Here is a 24691-nt window from a genome sequence, read left to right on the forward strand (position 1 = left end):
TATGGTTGTCATAGAGCTTAGATTATTATGATCGTAATCCATTTTTAGCGTAATGTTGATGGTATGTTCCTAGCACGTAGATGCACTCCTGAATATGTGATCTGGTATCCGAAACCGGTAGTGCTCCTGTAAATAACACATCATATACAGCTTAGAGGGATTTAGGATATAATACGTAACTCATCTATTAATCGATTGTCCTTTGCTCTATATCTGTTACTAAAAGATCATTACGTACCAGTGTCCTCTATAGTACGATCTGCCAAAAAAATTCCGTGGAGAAGTGAACGATACTGATGGTACAAAACGGTTGGAATGGCGGACGCACTGAAAAATTGCGTGGTATCGGCAGTCGGCATTCATCGTAACGTCGGATTTATTGCCCTCAACGAGCAATTGTGGCTTAAGAGCTGAAATATTATTGCTCTTATCTTTATATACGTCATTAACTCTTCTCACGGCTTTTATGAATCTCTCTCAAAGCGTGACGGTGAAAGACGGCTGTAAATTATTAGATAGGGCGCCACTGTAGAACGTGGTGGTGGTCCAATGCTAGGGCGTTTAAATGATTGCTTTAAATCAAGCGTTTTTAACAATAAAATAATTTTCATTTTGACGGTCGGAAAATACGGACACCAACTGAAATGTTACTGTTCTTACGCGCCTTCGTGTTATAATATGTATAGGTACTGAGGCAATATATCACCGTTTTACATCCCGTTCTCAAATAAGATTATTCTAAAAGTCCAGCTAAAATATGTTGCACACGGCATTGCATTTGACGACTATTATAAATTACAGAAATTGCATCTAGTAACACCGTAAGCTGCTTAAATTATTCGTTAATGTGCAGCCGGCTTTGTTGAAGCGTAATATCCAGCACATTAAGGACTAAAGTAAACAGCAGCATACGGTGTTATATGACATCATTTCTGCCGTTTATCGAAGGTGTGGAACACAATCAACAAAAAACTATCACAAATATCTTATACAATTACTATTTATCTTTACTGCAGTTTATAAAGTGGAAATAAATAAATCAGTACAGATAATTGACTTCCTTTCTGCCGCTATCGTTATAAAGCAAGTTGTCATTTTTTGCAGTCAAAGCAACAGTTTTCATACCAAAAGTTCATCAATTCGTAGAACTAACTGATTTCCTTGTCCATGCAAAATTCAGCTAAGTGATTTCCACCTTTCGAGCGTTCACAGAAACAATGATAAACTTAGGCTACCGTACAAAGTATTCTACTATATAATAAATTATGTATTTTACATTCACATTCTTCAAGTACATATGTAAACAATTCCTGGCGTAAGTAAAGTCCAGTGAGAATCTTAGAGAGATGAATAGTTTCCACCCTAACTTACAGTATTGTTTCTTTCAGACTCAGTGAATGATGCACAAGATGTCTAGTGAAGAACAAGTACAAGCTCATAAATTGGTAAAAGTACTATCACACCTTCCTCTCGCCCCCTTGCCCTTCACCTACCGGCGTTACCACGAAAAACTTATAAAATAAAGTAATTTATAATTTTTTCACTGTTTTCTGAAAAAGGCACTCCTTGAAATTGGAACTCATCACATAGTTATTTTCGAAAGTGCTACTAATGATTGACATATATCAGAAAATGACGATTAAAATTGTGCCAGTTTATTACCATAATGGGACTAAAGTGATTTACATTGAAGGCCTGTGAAATGGTGAAACCGTTAAACAGTAGCACTGGCGGTAGATGAACGGCGTTTGAGACAGACGCACTAACGATGACTGCGGGTGTAAGTGGAAAGAAAATGGAATATACTCCACGGCTTATGTGCTTGATGCTCCGAAGAATATGATAGAGCTCTTTGGCTACATGGACGCACGGAATAATGCGCCCAAGAAATACTTTTAGAAATAATAATGTAGTTACCGCCTTCCGGATATATAAAGCATCGCTTACATCAGAATTAAAAGTACTGGATCACCGCACAAAAATGACGACTGAACCACTCATTGTATTTTGCAAGAAATTTGTGTCGTACTTGAGTCTCACCTGGCAGCAGCATAAACCTTAAAATCTCAAGTAATATAACGTTTTAAATCTATAGCCGAATAATGGAAGCAGGAAAGTTCATTCAGGCATCGTAAACTACGAGCCGTCGGCATTCTCTGCTAATGTTTACTACAGATAACGTTGATATAATACATTAATTTCGCTATTACTGGTGTTGTAGTCTGATTTTTTTAACTGATAACGTATTTGCCAAACGCGACAGCATATCCGTATTTCCACGACTGGCCAACTTCGGCGTTAGGTCGATATCAAGTAGACCATTAGAGTTCGACTGTGACATAAACGTGACTTTTAGTTTCGGATACGTTATTCATTGCCACACTGTGTGAGACGTTATGACCTCTGCAGTAGCACTCAATGTGTCCGCTTCTTAACGGCTTAACGCCATAGCTGGACAATCGTAGAAATGAATTAATTCAGCGAACAGGTAAGCATTTATAGTTATAATTACTCAACATAGAATTATACAAGAATTTATGTCGTGCCGGAAAGAAATGTAGGGTAGAGTTTAACGTCCCGACCTTTTTTAGGTAATCATAAACAGAGCACAAGCTCGGACTGCTCGAAGATGGAGGCGAATGTCAACCACAGATACGCTGGGTTGTAGACCGCGGCGTTTTCCTCGATGATGAACAATCGTTTAGGATTGCGCGGAATGGCCGCGCGGTTCGAGGCACCATGTCACGGACTGCGCGGCCCCTCAAGCCGGAGGTTCGAGTCCTCCCTCGGAGATGGGTGTGTCTGTTGTTCTTAGCATAAGTTAGTTTAAGGTAAATTAAGTAGTGTGTAAGTCTAGGGACCGATGACCTCCGCAGTTTGGTCCCTTAAGAATTCACACACATTTGAACAATCGTTTGAGCCTCTATTGCTACTGTTCTCTATCAGGGAATGTAACACCCTAATCAATGCTACATGCAATAGTATTGCCGATATTTTGGCTTGCTGGTTCTAAATTTGTCCAAGAATCCCCAACAGAAAATAAAATTAATAATAATTTTTAGATTATTCTTCCAATACATAGAAGGCCTGTTTACATTGTTGCACGGAGTGTACTTATTTCATAAGACACTGAATAACGGGATGGTGATATTTGCTGCGACTCTGAGTCACCTAGCTGCTTGAACTACAACTTTGTTTTATGTAAATCACAACATTTCAGCGTTCCACTAAATGTTAACTGCCAGGAAAGTGAGCTACTTTCGATGTGCCTTACCGTCTTTATACCGAAGTATGCAGTACCACAGACATATAGGACATAAAAAATTTTGGAAAAGCGCTTGGTCAGCTCAATTTTATCGACAGATACAGAGCAGAGTCCGCAACAGCGCTAATGGACTACAAAAAGATACAATCTACATTTCGAAACATATGGCAGTACAACACGCAAGAAGAGATACTTAACAGAAAGGGCCCTCAATCATTGGGAGAAGACAGCACATACGACTGTGGGAGGCAACTCACTTTGGACTACCATTGCGTCGAAGCTTCGCAGTACCGGTAGAACATCGTATAGGGAATTGGCGCGTTTCTTACCACCAAAAGACCTCAACATGAGGTACAAGATTGTAAACAGGAGGATGATGATCAATGAAAACCGGCAGTCACACACCTGATCTTTGGCCGCTCCTGATACACGATAAATGAACTATATACCCTGGAGCACAGGATTTTGTGTCGAATGTTTGCAGTCGTTTGAAATACTAGTAAATAAGTAGTCTGATGAAGAGAAGCGAGCCGGACCATTCTGGCGCAACAACAATAACGGCACCAGACATCGAGACATTCCCTGCACGCAGGAAATCAGGACCAGCCTCCATAGGCGAGATCATTAACGCAAGTCTCACCGGTGACGCTCGATTCGGAGGTACGCCAGTTAGAATCCTGCGAGTGAAAAATTTACAGTGCCAGTACTAGGCTAGCAAGTGGAGGAGAGGCGATGACCCAAAGCTCTTGATCACAGTCCTGGAATATATTCTGTAACTTTTCTGTAGTGTCTTATGAGGTGAGGGCATGTGATACAGTTGATGCCGATCCGTCTATCGGCGGCGCCCTTGGTGCTATTCAAGAGGAATAGTTTATGAGTTGGCACCGGGTTTCATCCACTGCCTTCTCTTCATCACACAGTTGATGCTTCAAAACAGGCCGGGGAAGGCACCGGAAGCCATCTGCACTAGGATCAGTCGTACAACGGCGATGCAGGATTCCCACATCTGCTTGAGACGAAACAAGCGCTGTGTCATTGTGAGAAGTGCAGAGGAGAGCGAGTGTACTGGGGCTTCTCCCAGTTCACTACTACTAATGCCGCGTCATTATAACGCATCAGTACTTAGAATACACAGGATTGCATCGTAACATAAGAGTGAAACAAAATATTAAATTATCTTTTTCAACCTCAGTTAGTTCAAATGGTTCAAAAGCTCTGAGCACTATGGGACTTAACTTCTGAGGTCATCAGCCAACTAGAACATAGAACTACTTAAACCTAACTAACCTAAGAACATCACACACATCCATGCCCGAGGCAGGATTCGAACCTGCGACCGTAGCGGTCACGCTGTTCCAGACTGTAGCGCCTAGAAACTCTGTTAGTGTATGCTTCAGTATGATGATGATGAAGAGTTCCCATAGGAGCGTAGGGGTGATGCGGTAGACCAGCACTGCCGACTAGGCAAGGTCCTAGGGGAGGTGGTTTGCCATTGCCTTCCTCCGACCGTAATGAGGATGAATGATTATGATGAAGACAACAACACCCAGTCATCTCGAGACAGGGAAAATCTCTGACCAAGCCCGAAACCAAACCGGGGACCTCGTGATCGGGAAGCGAGAACTCTACCGCAAGACCAAGAGCTGCGGACATGCTTCAGTATATCAATGATAAAACTGTGAAGTCTCAGAATGGTCCAATGAATATGTTTCGCTGAATACACTGAAGAGCCAAAGAAACTGGCACACCTGTCTAACATCGTGTAGAGCCCCCGCTAGCACGCAGAAGTGCCGCAACACGACGTGGCATGGATTGGACTGATGCCTGAAGAAGTGCTGGAGGGAACTGGTACCATGAATCCTGCAGGTCTGTCCTTCAATCCATAAGGGAACGAAAGAGGAAATCTCTTCCGAACAGCACGTCCATGCGCAATAATGTTCATGTCTGGGAAGTTTGCTGGCCAGCGGAAGTGTTTAAAATCAGAAGAGCGTTCCTGGAGCCTCTCTGTAGCCATTTAGAGTAGAGTAGAGTAGAGTGTCGCATTGTTCTGCTGGAATTTCCCAAGTCCATCGGAATGCACAATGGACATCAGACGGGATGCTTTCAAACGAGTTACCTGTCAGAGTCGTATCTAGACCGTCAGGGGTCCCAGATCACCCCATCTGCATACGCCCCATTCTACTAAAGCGCCTCCACCAGCTTGAACAGTTCCCTGCTAACGTGCAGGGTCCATGGATTCATGCCACATCGTGTTGCGGCACTTCTGCGTGCTCGCGGGGACCCCACACGATATTTGGCAGGTGTACCAGTTTTGCTGTGCACGCTCATCCGCACGATGCAATTTGAAACGAGACTCGTCCGAACAGTTTTTAGTCACAGACAGTCCGATGTCGGTGTTGACGGTGTCGCGCAGTCGTCAAGGGTACACAAGTGGGCCTTCGGCTCCGAAAGCCCATATCGATGATGTTTCGTTGAACGGTTCGCACGCTGACACTTGTTGATGGCTCAGCACTGCAATCACCAGCAATTTGCGGAAGGGCTGCGTTTCTGCCTCGTTGAACGATTCTCTTCAGTCGTCCTTGGTCCCATTTTTGCAGGATCTTTTTTCCGGCCGGAGGTTCGATGTTTTACCGGATTCCTGATATTCGCAGCACACTTGAAATGGTTGTACGGGAAAATCCCCACTTCATCGCTACCTCGGATTTGCTGTGTCCCATCGCTACGGCGCCGACTGCAACGCCACGTTTAGACTCACGTAAATCTTGATAACCTACATTGTAGCACCAGTAACCGATACAACAACTGTACCCGACACTTGTTGCCTCATATAGCCGTTGCTGACTGCAGCTCCGTATTCTCCCTGTTTATATAGCTCTGTTTTTGAATGCGCATCCCCTATACCAGTTTCGTTGGCGCTTCAATGTATATGGTTTCAAGAAAAAATAAGTGGTGCTAAATAATGAAGCTGGAACCCAAAAATTGTTCAGAATGAGCAAATGTATGTCGCAAGTAAAAGTCTAAACTTGATCATAGCAATATTTTGATTAAAATCGTCGTTCTGACGAAACATTGAGGGCCCTAAATAATGGACTCATAAAGATAAAAACTCGTATGTAGCCTCAGTTTGACCTAAAGACTTGAGATCTATGGCACCAATAAGCTATTTATTTTAGTTTTTGTTTACTAAGAATTTGGAACGAAAATGTCCTTAGTCATAAAGGACTAAATATCACTTACATTTTAATAAAAATTTCTAATTACGGCACTCGATTGCTTTCATGAAATAATACATATGAACCGAGTTTAAAAAATGTATTTCAAATAACAGTCATTAGAAGGAATCTTAAAGAGTCAGTTCAGAGCTAATATTTTACTGTCGTTTCCGTTTCACGAATTCTGGCTGGCAAAATTTAAATGCAGTCGAGGTAAAAATTTTTCAGTAGCTAAACCAAACTTACCACTATTTACATAAACATCAAGAAAATTTGAAATTGTTAAACGACAGAGATATCAATTGATACGTGTCCAAGAAAGCGTCCATTTAGATACTGCCATCTGCACATTAGACGGTTGATAGCAGATGTTACGTTTGGTGGTCCGCTGAGCCCCTATATAAACATTGCCAGAGAGACGGCGAAAAGAGGCACTTCGCAACGAGATATCAATCTGTCCGCGTCAGTCAAACGCCTGCGTGCGCAATTCCTCGGATGACGTCAGAACCAAGTAGCCACCAAAAGCGGTTTCAGTAAAGGAGCTAGGGAACACGCGAGGACTGTACACCGTCCTGAATTGCTGAGCTTTCGCGGAAGTAACTGTTTGTGTGTACCCATAATGTTGACAAAACTGCGTGGCAAGTGCCGAGATTATTTTCCGCTTTTAAGGCCAGCAACTAACTTTTGGTGATTAGAAGTCAGGGTGATAGACAATTTTACCTAGAACTTTCAGTAGAGGTCGCCTCTGAACAGTTAGTAGTGCTGTTTCCGTTGGGACATTATTACTATTATTAGTAATATTATCATATTTTGTGTAAGTGATTTTTTACTGAATACATGAACCAGTTAAAAATCAAAATATTTTTTTTTAGTAATTGTTCCTGACACCGTTGAGTAAATAACAAGTAGGAACATTTTCCTTCAGTGAGCACAATGCATAATGTGGACTTGCAGACTGGAAATTACGGTCAGTATGTTCTGCATCACTTTCTGGCTGATCGTAAAAATAATTTTCAGTCACTTATAAAAGGCGAAGGTAGGAATAAAGCACGCGCAGACAATTCAAGTGTCTTTTCATAGCGACGAAAGGAAATAGGGACTGTTTTGATTATTTACCCGCCCTCTCACATGCTCTCCTACGTTAAATCACTGAGTATAGGACTACTTTCAGTTGAAGACAAATGATACCACATGGATAGTCGTTCACACCGCACATACTATCCCCCAACTGCGATACATCGAGAAATTACAATTTCATCTACATCTACATGACTACTCTGCAATTCACATTTAAGTGCTTGGCAGAGGGTTCATCGAACCACAGTCATACTATCTTTCTACCATTCCACTCCCGAACAGCGCGCGGGAAAAACGAACACCTAAACCTTTCTGTTCGAGCTCTGATTTCTCTTACTTTATTTTGATGATCATTCTTACCTGTGTAGGTTGGGCTCGACAAAATATTTTCGCATTCGGAAGAGAAAGTTGGTGACTGAAATTTCGTAAATAGATCTCGCCGCGACGAAAAACGTCTTTGCTTTAATGACTTCTATCCCAACTCGCGTATCATATCTGCCGCACTCTCTCCCCTATTACGTGATAATACAAAACGAGCTGCCCTTTTATGCATCCTTTCGATGTCCTCCGTCAATCCCACCTGGTAAGGATCCCACACTCTAACAGAGGACGAACGAGTGTAGTGTAAGCTGTCTCTTTAGTGGACTTGTTGCATCTTCTAAGTGTCCTGCCAATGAAACGCAACCTTTGGCTCGCCTTCCCCACAGTATTATCTATGTGGTCTTTCCAACTGAAGTTGTTCGTAATTTTAACACCCAGGTGCTTAGTCGAATTGACAGCCTTGAGAATTGTACGATTTATCGAGTAATCGAATTCCAACGGATTTCTTTTGGAACTTATGTGGATCACCTCACACTTTTCGTTATTTAGCGTCAACTGCCACCTGCTACACCATACAGCAATCTTTTCTAAATCGCTTTGCAATTGATACTGGTCTTCGGATGACCTTACTAGACGGTAAATTACAGCATCATCTGTGAACAACCTATGAGAACTGCTCAGATTGTCACCCAGGTCATTTATATAGACCAGGAACAGCAGAGTTCCCAGGACGCTCCCCTGGGGAACACCTGATATCACTTCAGTTTTACTCGACGATTTGCCGTCTATTACTACGAACTGCGACCTTCCTGACAGGAAATTACGAATCCAGTCGCACAACTGAGACGATACCCCATAGGCCCGCAGTTTGATTAGAAGTCGCTTGTGAGGAACGGTGTCAAAAGCTTTCCGGAAATCCAGAAATACGGAATCAACCTGAGATCCCCTGTCGATAGCGGCCATTACTTCGTGCGAATAAAGAGCTAGCTGCGTTGCACAAGAACGATGTTTTCTGAAACTATGCTGATTACGTATCAATAGATCGTTCACTTCGAGGTGATTCATAACGTTTGAATACAGTATATGCTCCAAAGCCCTACTGCAAACCGACGTCAATGATATAGGTCTGTAGTTCGACGGATTACTCTTACTACCCTTCTTAAACATTGGTGCGACCTGCGCAATTTTCCAATCTGTAGGTACAGATCAATCTGTGAGCGAGCGGTTGTATATGATTGCTAAGCAGGGAGCTATTGTATCAGCGTAATCTGAAAGGAACCTACTCGGTATACAATCTGGACCTGAAGACTTGCCCGTATCAAGCGATTTGAGTTGCTTCGCAACCCCTAAGGTATCTACTTCTAAGAAACTCATGCTAGCACTTATAGGCGACCAAAATGCAAAAATAAATAAATACACAAATAAAATAAAATGAAATAACGTAAAGAGTCCCTTTGAACCTCTTAATCGTAGCATTAGGCATTAGCTACCGTCTTAAATACGACGGTCAGCAACCAGGCCAGCTAACAACAAACTGATGGATTACTACCAATATCAAAACGCAGCGACAAGGCACGTCAAGACTGGACAGACAGCTGCAGAAGCCACACGAACGAGGCACCCCTTTACAAGGAGTCAGCTTCCAGGAACACACAGCCGCATCGAACCTCCAGCTGCAGACACCATCAATGGACAAGAATCGTCAATACTGGAATCGAAACAATTCTGATGAGTAAAGTAGAAATACTTGGTTTCTTTGTTAATTAGTAATCTGTATATTTGTATGTTATTTATTTCATTATTCATTTTAGGCTATTACTGTATCAGATGTCAAAAATATTAATGTTGAATTAACCATGTAAAACTGCTAGGACACCAATAAAAGTTACTAAAGGAAGCTGTGGAGTAAGTGAGAATCACTACCGCCCTGCGTTACACTGCTTTTAATGTGAGCACTTCTCTTTTGTCCTTCCGTTTTCATTGCTCCTCTTGGTTCTTGTACATATTGATTATTACCTTTGCTTCCCTGTAGCTTATACCTATTTTTCTGAGGTTTTCGAACGTCCAGTCCCTCTAAGAAGAAAGGTAAGCGCTGACATCACGAAGTGTATCACTCGAGCAGGTAGCTGGTTAGGAACTCATTAGTTACCGGAATTAACCCCACAAATCGCTCTACCAACTAATGACGACCATGCCCCACACTCCACCAAAACAAAGAAAAGCTACGAATCTGCCAATGCTTTCAGTGCCACTTCTCCAGTTCAAAGGATGGGTCTTAGTAGAAAGGCATATAGACTGCGAGGAGAGATTATTCCCCAGGTACCGATGCAGACCGTCTTAGCTTCAGTCATTCCATTCAGAGGATCTAACAGCAGTGCATAGGAGCTTAACAACATACTGAATTCTCATCACACAGAGTCCCATAATCCTGAAGTACTGTGCACTGCCATGGACCTACTCTGGAATATAGTTCATTTAAACGCCTTATAAAATTACTGATCTTTTAAATTGTTTTTATAACAGTTGGTGTGTGTATGTTCTGCAGGCTGGAATATCAGTTCATACTCCGTGAACATAACCACATACGTCAGCATGTATTTCTATTTGCTCTGCAGTACTCTCTCCAAGTTGTTCATGTGTAATGTTGTCGATGGAATTATGAATAGCAGTACTCATGAGAAAAGTTATTCAGAGATAAATATACCGTCTTTCTGTCGTAAGGACCATAGTGCGCCACAAGAAAATGTTCGCCGCCCTACATTTAATCCCGCAGTGACCGCACTGCTTACCCCTCTGCCTCTTGGGTTAAGCGACCAATTTTATTTAGCTCACGGCCGAATTCAACAACGTCTATTAGCATTAAGCGCATCTTAAAATATTACAGCATCTGGCAGGACTTTTGTTTGTTACTCAGCGGGAAAATTACAGTATTAAGAAGCTCTTTACCTTAGTTGACGTTTTTGGATTCGGCTTTTCGTAGCTAGATTCATATTATTGTAAAATACGGCTGAGAATCGTGTGCAGCACGACTACTTGATTCGTGCCGCATGCGGCCGCAGTGTGACGACCGCTGGTCTAGCACATGGGAACGCGGTAGCAGCACCTCAGATTTATGCAGGAAGGTGTCCTGGCAGGCAATTTATGAAAGTGTATGTAAAAGTAGTGGGATGCGTTCATCGATGCACTAATCAAGCTGGCTTCCCACACGATGCTATCTGCAGGTATCATAACAAACTGCAGCACCGTCCTGTCCGCCTGCAACATCGACATCCCACACGACAGAATAGAGATGTGGGATGCTGTCATCACAGTGAGTGAAACCAAAGTAGTTGTTTACGATACGACCGAGGCCCCCGCCGGAGGCGAAAAAACAGTTTCGTGACACCAGCCAACGGTCGCCAGGGCCTGCTGGCCGAGCACCCCGGATCGGCAGCAGCGCCAGAGGTCGCGATCAACAAGCAGACTATTTTTCTACGTCGCTCACGTGATCGAAAATAGTGCCAGAAGATCCATACGCCAGCTGACCTTATAAGCTGGTGCACAGCGAGAAGTCAACTGGATTTGTAGGGGCCTGTCATCCCGGACACTGCTAGTTCTACGTTCTAGGGGACTGATGACCTCACATGTTAAATCCCATAGTGCTCAGAGCCATTTGACCCATTTGAAGTTCTGGAATGTCAGAAGTGATAGTCTGGGAATGCGACTCAAGAGTGTCTGATCGAAAATAGTGCCAGAAGATCCATACGCCAGCTGACCTTATAAGCTGGTGCACAGCGAGAAGTCAACTGGATTTGTAGGGGCCTGTCATCCCGGACACTGCTAGTTCTACGTTCTAGGGGACTGATGACCTCACATGTTAAATCCCATAGTGCTCAGAGCCATTTGACCCATTTGAAGTTCTGGAATGTCAGAAGTGATAGTTTGGGAATGCGACTCAAGAGTGTCTTGTAGCAGTGGTCTGGCCTCCCTGAACAGCCTTTTAGTAATGCTGTGATGCTGTGTCGATCTCTCTCTAATAGTTTTGTGTCCGTCTTTTCTTTGGTGGTCTTTCTCGAGCGAGAGACCTGTGAGGATAACATTTCATTTTGTTATTCTTCTGTTATAAGATCCTAAGTGGGGTCAATACCTTGTTTCTTGCTTAAAATTGTGTTTCGTTTAGGCTACTTTGTCAACGTTAGCATTGTTCTTGCTCATTGCTTTTTCCCAATAAAACCAGATTGAGGAATACCGTGCGATTTTTATCGCAACTACTGTAAGTAGACTGTTTAGGTTTTTATGTTGGTAGCGCCCCGTAGTGCTCGGTATGAAAATCCCTGACTGTGCTGTGTGCAGTCTGTGGCTGGTTTGCATTGTTGTAATTTGCTATTGTAGTGTTGGGCAGTTGGCAGTTAACAGCGCGTAGCGTTGCACAGTTGGGGGTGAGCCGCCAGCCGTGGTGGATGTGGGAAGACAGATGGCAGAATTTTGAGAGCGGATGATCTGGACGTGTGTCCATCACAAAGAATATATTTGTAAGACTGTATGTCATGAACTGCTATATATATTATGACTTCTGAACACTATTAAGGTAAATACATTGTTTGTTCTCTATCAAAATCTTTCAGTTGCTAACTATGCCTATCAGTAGTTAGTGCCTTCAGTAGTTAGAATCTTTTATTTAGCTGGCAGTATTGGCGCTCGCTGTATTGCAGTAGTTCGAGTAACGAAGATTTTTGTGAGGTAAGTGATTCATGAAAGGTATAGGTTATTGTTAGTTAGGGCCATTCTTTTGATGGGATTATTGAAAGTCAGGTTGCGTTGCGCTAAAAATATTGAGTGTCAGTTTAGTGTTGATCAGAATAAATAAAGATCGAAATGTCTGACAAGAGAACCTCCCCATCGCACCCCCTTAAGATTTAGTTGTAAGTTGGCACAGTGGATAGGCCTTGAAAAACTGAACACAGATCAATCCAGAAAACAGGAAGAAGTTGTGTGGAACTATGAAAAAAATAAGCAAAATATACAAACTGAGAAGTCCATGTGCAAGACAGGCAACATCATGGATTGGTTAAGCTCAGGTGCGCCGTGGTCCCGTGGTTAGCGTGAGCAGCTGCAGATCGAGAGGTCCTTAGTTCAAGTCTTCCCTCGAGTCGAAAGTTTAATTTTTTATTTTCAGGCACTTATTATCTGTCCGTCCGATGCGATCACTTTTTTGGGAGTGATTATCACATCCACAAGAAAACCTAAATCTGGCAAGGCAGAAGAATCGTTTTACCCATTCGCAAGTGTACAAGTTAGGTGGGTGGACAACAAATTCCTGTCATGTGACGCACACGATGTCACCAGTGTCGTATAGAATATATCAGACGTGTTTTCCTGTGGAGGAATCGGTTGACCTATGACCTTGTGATCAAATGTTTTCGGTTCCAATTGGAGAGGCACGTCCTTTCGTCTACTAATCGCACGGTTTTGCAGTGCGATCCCAAAACACAGACGCTAAACTTATTACAGTGAACAGAGACGTCAATGAACGAAAGGGTAGATCATAACTTTGCGAAAATAAAGAAAGTAAACTTTACACTCGAGAGAAGACTTGAACCAGGGACCTCTCGTTCCACAGCTGCTCACGCTAACCATGTTTTTCTTTTTCAATTTATTAGTCATAACATTCCACAGTAGTACATAATTTTCAACTGACAATTAAAAGTAATAAAACAAACTAAAATTAATTACAGGTTCCTTGGCATTTTACAAAAAATTCAAGTCTAAAACAAATAGTGATGTTCGTCACTTGATCGTATTTGTTTTTCAAAGATCAAATTGTCTCTCGTTTCTTCGTGTTCTGAATCGCTTCACATGATTGTTCTTCTGAGGAAGTTGGCGTATGTATCATAATTCTTATTCATGCGTAGTAGCTTGTGATGCTGGTCGGAAATGTGCGTCCAAAAATCTCCTTCGCTCCTTTCTTTCCTGGACAGCAGGTAAAATACCGCGTGTCCCTTCAACCAGTTGACGGCATTTTTCTACCAGGTGGGGTATAGTTCTTCTTCCGGGTATAAAAGGCACGATGACGTTATAAAATACGGCGGTTTTCGCTGCATAGGTGCTATTTTTTTCTGATTGACAACCATGTATTATTCGCATTTCCACAGACAAATTGATATTCATCTGTATCAATCAGGTTGCAAGTGGTACACAAAGGGGACTCCCCAGCCAGGTGAATGGAATGTAGTCTGGAGTTCCTATTCACAAAATAGTACCACAATGACCGCACTTTTGTTGATAAATACGGGTGGTGTATGTTCCTCCAGATATCATGCCAAGAGTGACCGACGTATTTTTGTTTTCTGATGTTCTTGGTCTGAAAGTTCATTAAGTTTCGGTATATTTTCTTGACTTTGATGACATCTTTCTCGGGTGTTCCCAGTCTAATGTAGCTATATCCTACGAAGAAATGTTTTAGGTGGTAAAGTTCCTTTGGGATGTGGTAAACGTCTATTGGGGCGTCTTGGCTACCCGGCGCTATTTCATTTAACAAGAGTGCGGCGACACTGTTGACTGACCGCTTCCACAGTTTATATGTTTTACAGACGTACAATGCTTGTGCTTTATTGTACACGTCTGTGAGATTCAATCCACCGTTCCCAGTCGGTAGAGTCAACGTTTGGTACTTGACTTTGAAGATGTGGCCGCGGCTGACGAAGTGGCCAAAAGCAGCCAAAATCCTGTTCGCCACTTCCCTCGGCATTGGCAGGGCTTGCGCCACGTAATTTGATTTAGAGGGCAAATAGATGTTGACGAGAGCCACTCTTTGTATTTCATCAAGAGTACGGATATTGTGCTGACGTATACAGGCACGGATGGCGTTGAGGATTCTTCTGTAATTAACTGCGATGGTCTCTCGAATATTCCTTGTATACTCCACCGCAAGACATGTCATGGTGACAATTTCCATTATTGGCCCAGGAATGGGAACTGCTAATCCACCATGGGACCACGGCGCTCTTGAGCTCAAACTATCCTTGATGTTGCCTATCTTGTACATGGACTACTCAGTTTGTATATTTTGCTTATTTTTTTCATAATTCCACACAATTTCTTCCTGTTTTCTCGATTTATATGTGTTCAGTTTTTCAAGGCCTATCCACTGTGCCAACTTATAACTAAATCTGAGGGGGGTGCGATGGGGAGGTTCCCTTGTGAGTACGTTCAGTTCTGCTCAGCTGTTTGAAAATCAAATAACGTAGAGGTTTTCCAGCACAGTAAAATAAAAATGTTCATAAGGGGATGTTTCACTACCACAGATACAGCACAGCTATAACTGGGCATACGAAAACGCTAATGAAGTACGACATGACAAACAACAATGGTGCAGTATCAGTGTTTGGGGAGGAATTATTCACGATAATCTTGTTGATCCCTACTTCTTACAACAACGTCTTGTTTGGCAAACGTACCTATTGCTTCTGAGAAACGGAGTGCTAAATTACTTTACCTTTAGACGTCATCTAACGAATATGGCTTTTGCACGACGCTACACTGTCTCACTTCCATAGTTCGTCGGTATCTCGATAACATGTGTTGTAATCACAGATTTGTTTAAACGGGTTCCATTGCATAGCCTGTTCCGTCACCATATTTGAACTGAGTCGATTTTTACCACTGGGGAGATTTAAAATCCTTTAGTCAACTTCTGTAAATGGTATCGATGTTCTGCGGAAGCGAATCCAAAGTAGAGTCCACCAAATACAACGCACTCCAGGGGGTTCAACAGAATATGAAAAAGCATGGAATGTAGGCATAGGGTATGCACCGATATAGGAGGAAGTCTGAGCAATTTTTGTGAATGGAAGTTGTTAAATGTATCACAAAAGCTCCATGTCCATCTAACTCTGTAACGAAGGATTTTCGGACTTATGTTCATCCGAACTTCTGACAATGTTTTAGTGGCAGGAACACACACCTAGTTTTATGGCCACCAGTTTATAAACACCCTGTATAAGGGCGGTGAAATTTATCTTTGTTGCTGATTATGTTTTTATGGCTAACAGAAACAAGTCATTTTTGCTGTGCACTGAAATACTTGCTGCTATGAACGTTCTTGAAAGACGAAAACTCTTCAGCAACCCCTTCCTTCTCTCTGCCCCCTACCAGCTTTGGCTAAGCTTGTGACATGTTGAAAACATAGAATTAAATGTGCCGTTTCCTCCTTAACGATATAACAGTCTTCGGAATAATTGCATTACGCAGTTAAGAAAAATTGTATGTGTGAACCAGGTAACCTCGTCAGCGGGTCATTGTCCGTAGCAGCTTTGGCAGCCCATCAGGCGTGTGAAAGATGGATGGTGTCTGCGGCTTTAATAAGCGGGTCGGGTGCTGCACATCGCTCGTCCGCTGTCCGAGCAGACAGGTGGGCGTTGCGGGTTGCGGATGGGGTGAGAGCGAGGAAGGGAGGAAGTGGAGGTGGGAGGGGTGGCTGCTGCAGCAGAGGGCGCACCAGCTGCCTGCGGAGCGGCCTTAAAATTCATGGCCTGCGGCTCCGCAAGTCGCGGTTTTCACTCCAGACTCTACCGCCACCATTAGGGTATCCCCTTGTCTTCACCTGCACCCAGCAGCCCTGACTTAGGGCAGCAAATTCCATGAAGTCTTCGGACGCACACGAAGAAACAATGCGCAGGTTTTTCACCTTCACGTCTTAACGGACTGTGAGCAGATTTCTTGGGACAAACAGAGATAGCTCTACAGCCCTGACCACTAAAATTGCAACACCATGAAGCAGGCACATAAAACTAGCATGAAGTGTACTGCAAGCTTGGTTATGCAAATTATTAGCATTTTAATGTGAATGCACGAAGTACCAATAGCGCCATCTACGTACATTCTGTAACTACTGAAAGAGGACCCAAGCTTTTCTTATTCACAAATCACATTAAAAATATCGGTTGTTTCTGTGAAGGTTGTGTAATGTGTCGTGTAATAAAAAGAAGTGCCTACCATTATGAGTCGGAATTCGGCAGCGGAGTAATGTAGGTTGCAGTTTATTGTACGGTGATAATAGCATTAACGCTGTCTTTAATCACACTATTATGATTCCAATATGAAAACCATGGGCTCAAGACGGCCGTACTTAACGTCAGGCAAGATAGAAACGCCACCAAGCGACTGGTGTCCGAGAGGAAAGACATATTATTTACTCGGCCATGCAGGACCGAACAACTTTGTCTCAAGCCTCCAATCAGGAAAGGGCGTTGTTTGCAGCAATACAAGTGTATATTTTGGGCATTTTTATTATAATAACTAACCCGGCACCTAGTAGAAAAGTCGCGGTGTAAAATCGATACTGTGGAGATACTGTGTAAAACAGGAATGGCCGGCTGCCTTTCCCAACAGAACTGTACAGAAAACGATAATTAATGGATGTTCCGCAGCTCATTTCTGTGCCGTGTTTCCTGGGACATCCATATGGAATCAATTTTTGTCCCACTGCAACAAGAAATAAACATACTGGACGCGAGACGCCACGCCAAGAACATGGGCCCTATGCTGTTCTTTATCTATAAAAACGATTTGGGTGACAATCTGAGCATCCGTCTTGGGTTGTTTGCAGATGTCGTTGTCTTTTAACGACTAGTAAAGTCATCAGAGAATCAAAACAAATTGCAAAACGATTTCGAAGTGATATCTGTATGGTGCGAAAATTGGCGATTGAGCCTAAATAACGAAAAGTGACAGGTCATCTACATGGGTGCTAAAAGGAATCGTTAAACTTCATTTACATGATAAATCAGTCTAATCTAAAAGTCGTAAGTCAACTAAATACCTAGGTATTACAATTACGAACAACTTAAATTGGAAGGAACACATACAAAATGTTGTGGGGATGGCTAACCAAAGACTACGTTTAATTGGGAGGACAGTTAGAAAATGTAACAGATCTACTAAGGAGACTGTCTACACTACGATTGTCCGTCCTCTCTTAGAATACTGCTGCATTGCATTGACGGAGTACATCGAAAAAGTTCAAAGGAGCAGCATGTTTTCTGTTATCGCGAAATATGGGAGAGAGTGTCACTGAAATGATACAGGATTTGGGATGGACATCATTAAAACTTTCGTACAGAAAGATATAGGGCTTCGTTCTTTCCACGCGCTATACGAGATTGGAATAATAGAGAATTATGAAGGTGGTTCGATGAACCCTTTGCCAGACACTTAAATGTGATTTTCACATTATCCATGTAGCTGTAGATGAACAAAAGACTCTATACTCAAGTCAATGATTGCAAGTTGGTGTACAAAGACCAAACTGACCTTGTCACCCACAGACTGCCAAATGATAGCAACAGACCCGATTATAGGGCTCGAAGATTGTAAGGCATAGTGAAGCTCGATACCTTCATCTTGGATGAACCCTGGAATTTCACGGGGCACACGGATGAGGTCGCCCAAAGGGCTTTTAAAGTAATTAATAAATTAACAAAAATCTGGCATAATAGGTTCCACCTGGCCCCATAATTTGTACCGGACATTCGAACTATCACATGCAGAATGTAACACTTCAACACACTTCTGTTAATGTCACTATAAAGGGACACAATTAGGATCTGGCTAAGCTACTCCCAGTGTGAATTTTCTAGCCTACTCAAGAGGTAAAGTTATACCCAAACAGTGTTCTTCTTACATTGGTTGCGAATAATGATCAGCAATCGGAGTTTGTCTTGTAATTCTTCAGCTTCTTCCAGTGAATCTGCGAATTGAACTGTCCATGGGTGTGTTGCAGGTTCATAGAGGGGGCCCGATATTTCGGCGATCAGACATGTCGCCATAGTCGGGTGCGCTGACGGTGGCTCACTCCACCATGTCGACATGCCGAAATATTGTGGCTTCTGGATACTACGAACAGGCACTACACTAGTTCGATGAACTTTGTTTTGGTTGTGTTACTGAGTCAGGTTGAATAACATAACGAAATCAAATGACAGAGTTCTGCATGGAGTGCTGGTGCTACGTATTCCTGTTAAGCCTATGGATCGTAAACACCAGTAAAAAAACAAAAATAAATAAAAAAGAACTTCCAACCTTCGCTGACAGGAACTTGTCACATTCACAATGACATGACTTTCAATCTCGACCTTCCCACCTCTCTTCCTCACATTTGTTTGTAGCGGTTAACACTGAATTATTGCAAAGTGAAACATTTTACATTCATACCAATACCGCAGAGTAACCTGAGCATGGGAGAGTGTATTACCATGGAACGCTTCTCAGTCTTCCACCGCTTGCCAGCCCCGTAAAAGACGTTTCATACATTTTGTTATTCCATTCCATCACACTCACTTTTTTTGTGCTGCAGCCTTTTTCCAAAGTTAGGTACTTTCACTTGTGATTTCAAGTTTCAAGGTACAACATGGTCATGTACATTCGACTGAAATTTGAAAGCGTTACAGTCGATAAAATCTTGTCAATATTTTATTTACAATACTACCTGTCACAGTACTATACAGTACTATTCTACTACAGACCAATAATCAGTAAGTGAAATCCAATTAAGCAGAACAATTATCAAAAAGCATCCACAAATCGAATAGTTTTGAAATGAAAGCTATTGGAAACTAGTACACATTTCATATTTCAGTACAGCCCAGAATGTTACGAGGCTAAAGTAAATGATTTTATTTGCAAGTATCACATGTTTCTTAAAAGGCGTTCTTCCCTTTCAAGCTACAAGACGGTGCACCGCCCATAACACATGGTTTAATTGATCTATACATGATAGAGCACAGCAGTCAGTCGTCGTTTTTTGATAGTTTTCCTTATCAGATCCAGATTTCGGCTAGTGCCTAGCCATTATCAATGCACTATCTTTTGTATTCAAAGAACTCTGACTGACACCCGAACAGCATGGAACTGAGGCTAGAAAATATGGCATTGATAATGGCTAGGCACTAGCCGAAATCTGGATTTGCCAAACAAAACCTGAAAAAAAAGGGCGACTATTTGCTGTCCTCTGTCATTTATAAATCAGATCACAGTCGTTGAGTGCACCCACGTTCCTAATGGAAGGAAAAATGTTGGCTTAACTGTCCATATGTTATATAAACAGGTATAAAAATGTGTAACGTTTTACTTACCATGAAGTTCTGTTCGCCGGCTGGAGTGGCCGTGCGGTTCTAGGCGCTCCAGTCTGGAACCGCGTGACCGCTACGGTCGCAGGTTCGAATCCTGCCTCGGGCATGGATGTGTGTGATGTCCTTAGGTTAGTTAGGTTTAAGCAGTTCTAAGTTCTAGGGGACTGATAACCACAGATGTTAAGTCCCATAGTGCTCAGAGCCATTTGAACCATTATTTAAAGTGTTTTGAGCATATAAGTAAGAAGAAAAGGAACGCATATTCACGAATGTGCACGATTCTTAATCTCCGAGTAAATACTGCAACCAACATCCTTATGAATCTCCTCAGTGTATTCTTCTGTTTGTCCACCTCCACGATTTTTACCCTCCACGCTTCCCTCCATTATTAAACTGGTGATCCCTTGATACCTCAGAACGTGTCCTACCAACCGATCCCTTCTTCTAGTCAAGTTGCGCTACACCCATCTAATCTTCAGCATTCTTTTGCACCACCACATTTCAAAAGCTCAAGTTGCGCTACACCCATCTAATCTTCAGCATTCTTTTGCACCACCACATTTCAAAAGCTTCTATTCTCTTCTTGTCTAAACTATTTATAATTCACGTTTCACTTCCATACTTGGCTGAACTCCATACAAATACTTTCAGAAAAAACTTCCTAACACTTAAATCTATCCTCGATGTTAACAAATGTCTCTTCTTCGGGGACGTGTTTGTAGCCACAGGCAGCCTACATTTTATGTCCTCTATACTTCCACTATCATCAGTTATTTTGCTCCCAAAAGACCAAAACACACATACTACTTGAAGTGTCATATTTCCTAGTCAGCATCACCTGATATAAATAGACAACATTACTTTATCCTCGTTTTGGATGCTCACCTTATACCCTTCTTTCAAGACACTGTCCATTCTGTTCATCTGATCTTCCACGTCCCTTGCTGCCTTTGACAGAATTACAATGTCATCGGCGAACCTCAAAGTTTTTATTTCTTCTCCATGGATTTTAATACCTACTCCGAACTTTTCTTTTGTCTGGCCTCTTAACAGATACCCTTACATTATGGTGGCTATCTGTATCGTTGAGGCACACAAGCCTCCCCCCCCTCCCCCCAACGGCGGGGTCCCTGGTTCATGCGGTTCAATCCCGCGTCCGGCCATCCTGATTTTTCCGTTATTTCCCTAAATCAATCCAGGCAAATGGTTCCTCTGAAAGGGCACGGCCGACTTCCTTCCCCATCCTTCCCTAATCCGATGAGACCGATGACCCCGCTGTCTGGTCTCCTTCCCCAAACCAACCAACCAACCAACCTGGTTCATGGGCGGGAGGGGGGGGGGGGGCGAAGAGGATTCCTGAAATTATTCACTAGCACTTATCTAGTGAGGAATGTGCTGTAATTATTCATCACTATATAAGTAAATCTCCTATGGCTCCCAGCCTGGTGCAAGCCATTCGACTTGACACCAGTTCAGCTACTTATAATGTGTCATCAATCAGCTCCCGTAACTATCTGAATAATTTCTTTTATCGCATCATACAGTTCTTCAATCTCTTCATTACCTGCGGAGCTAGTTGGCATATAAACTTGTATTACTATGGTAGGCGTGGGCTTCGTGTCTGCCTTGGCTACAATAATGCGTTCATTATGCTGTTCGTGGTAGTTTGTGTGCGCTCCCATTTCTTGATGCATTATTAAACCGACTCCTGCATTACCCCGATTTGATTAGTATTTATAACCCTGTATTCACCTGACCAGAAATCTTGTTCCTCCTGCCACCGAACTTCACTAATTCCCGTTATATCTAACTGTAACCTATCCATTTCCCTTTTTAAATATTCTAACCTGTCTGCCCGATTAACGGATCTGATATTCCACGATCCGATCCGTATAACGCCGGTTTTCTTTCTCCTGATAACGACGTCCTCCTGAGTAGTCCCCTCCGGAGATCCGAAAGGGGGACTAGTTTAGCTCCGGAATATTTTACTCAAAGTGACGCCATCATCATATAACCATAGAGTAAAGCTGCTTGCGCTTGGGAAAAATCACGACATTAGTTTCCCCTTGCTTTACGCCGTTCGCAGTACCAGCACAGCAAGGACGTTTTGGTGCGTGTTACAATCATCCAATCATCCAGACTATTCGATCAGTAACAACTACTGAAAAGGCTGTTACCTCTCTCTTCAGGAACCACACGTTTGTCTGGCCTCTTAACAGATACCCATCCATTATGGTGGCTATCTGTATCGCTGCGCCACGCAAGCCTCCCCCCCACCAACGGCGGGGTCCCTGGTTCGTGGGCGGGGGGGGGGGGGGGGGGGGGGCGAAGAGGATTCCTGAAATTATTCACTATCACTTATCTAGTGAGGAATGTGCTGTAATTATTCATCACTATATAAGTAAATCTCCTATGGTTCCCAGACTGGTGCAAGCCATTCGATTTGACACCAGTTCAGCTGCTTATTATGTTTCACCAATCAGCTTCCCAAGTGCACTTAAGAAATTGAATGCACCTATGCTAGATCTTTCCATCACAGAAAAATCTGAGGTGGTCACCGTGAATCAGGCCAGGATCTTCGTGTCATTAGCCAATAACACTACCCACTAGACAACGTAGGTGGTCTTCTCTCCAAAAAATCTTTGCTGAGAAAGTTCATACGGGAGTGGAATTTCGGTGTTAGCAGTGGCAGTGGAGGTATCAGAGGGTGATCATAAGTCCTTAGGTTTATAAAGGAAAACGATGTTGTTGGTTTCAAAAAAATTAATTAACTCAAGATACTGCCCCTTGAGCCAAAGACATTTATGAAATCTTTCTTCCCGTTTCTTTAACCGATATAAATAAAATCGATTCTGCCACAAATCACTCATCAGCAAACTTTCTGGCATCCTCAGTGGTCTTGAGGTTTGGGAATAGGCTTAGGGGCTCACGTCCGATGCGTAGGATGTATTTTTGTGGGTTTCAAATTCAAGTTCTGTCAATATTTCCTCCATGATGGCCGTCTTGTGAAGAAGGGCATTATCTCACAGAAACAAGATTCAATTTCTCAGACTTTCTCAATGTTTGGAGACCAATTTCGTCGAGAATTTCAACATACTACTTTCCCATAACAGTTTTACGGTGTACTCAGAGAAGAGGTTATAGAAACTCCGACATTGAATAGCTCAGCAGGCATTTCAGTTGAAGAGGAATGGACATCTCTTGAAAGTACAACCACAGATGCTGCAAAGAAAACCATAGGTACAAGGAAGGTAATTGGGAAGAAACTATAGGTAACAGAAGAAATACTTCAGTTAATTGACGAACGAAGGAAGTTCAGAAATGTGCGCGGAAATTAAGGAATACAGAAATACAAGTCTTTTAGGAACAAAATAAATAGAAAATGCAGGGAAGCTCAAACGGAATGGATGCGTGAAAAATGTGGAAAAATCGAGAAAGAAATGATTGTCGGAAGGACTGACTCGGCATATAGATAAGTGAAAATAACCTTCGGTGAACGTAAAACCAAAGACAGTAACATTAAGAGTACACTGGGACTAACACTGTTAAATGCCGATGAGAGAGTGAATAGGTGGAAAGAGTACAAAGGTGGACTTGTCCGATGACATGATGGAAGAAAAAGAGGAGTCGACAGAGAAGAGGTAGGGGATCCAGTATTAGGATCAGAATTTAACAGATATTTGGACGCCTTAAGATCAAGTGTAGCACACTCGATAGATAACATTACATCTGAATTTCTAAAATCATTCTGGACTGAGGCGACAAAATTACTATTTAAATTGGTGTGTAAAATGTATGAGACGGGCAATATACGATCAGACTTTCGGAGAAACATCATCTGTTGTGATGACGACGAACGAGTCGTCGCCAATGTTGACAGGCGGCCAATGCTAAATAGAAACCTATAAATCACAGCAGGTTTGTCAGTAACGTCGATAGGGTGCTGGCTGTATGGTCTGGATCTGCAACGACTCAAATAATTAGAAGTCGTTGGTAAAAAAACAATATGTATTGTACTTAACTGGTTGTACAGGACTCTTCTTGGCTGCTTACATATAATTATAAACAAATAGCTATTGAGGCCTCACTTAGGCCATACGTTACTAAGCGCCTTGTTAGAGGTTTCTTCATATCAGCTGAAGGCTATGCTACTTTACTACTTGGCGTACCGAGCAAGAGTGGACGAGAGCTCGATAGAAATTTGATACAAGCCGCGGAGCGGCGCTAGCGGCGCTGGTCGTGACTCGCGGGTCCAACGATACTAATACGGACCGCGGTCGATAAATGCAACCACTAACAAGTGTGGTATCGCACGTTGATACCACATCATCCACACAATTCCGAAGATTGCAAAGGCTAACAAAAGCGAGAATTATCACACAATTAGCTTAAAAGCTCATGCACCCAAGTTCCTGACAAGAATAATGAACAGGAGTATGGAAAAGAAAATTGAGGATGTCTTCGATGACGATCAGTTTGGCCTTAGTAAGGGAAAGGCACCTGAGACGCAGCTGACGTTGTGGTTGATAATGGAAGCAAGTCCGAAGAAAATTCAAAATACGTCCATAGGTTCTGTCGAACTGGAAAAAACATTCTACAATGTCAAATTCTGCACGATGTTCGAAATTCTGATAAAAATAGGGGTAAGCTGCAGGAAAAGACGGGTAATGTACCGTATGTACAAGAGCCACAACGAAACAATAAGACTG

Source organism: Schistocerca piceifrons, chromosome 2, assembly GCF_021461385.2.
Source record: "Schistocerca piceifrons isolate TAMUIC-IGC-003096 chromosome 2, iqSchPice1.1, whole genome shotgun sequence".
NCBI lineage: Eukaryota > Metazoa > Arthropoda > Insecta > Orthoptera > Acrididae > Schistocerca > Schistocerca piceifrons.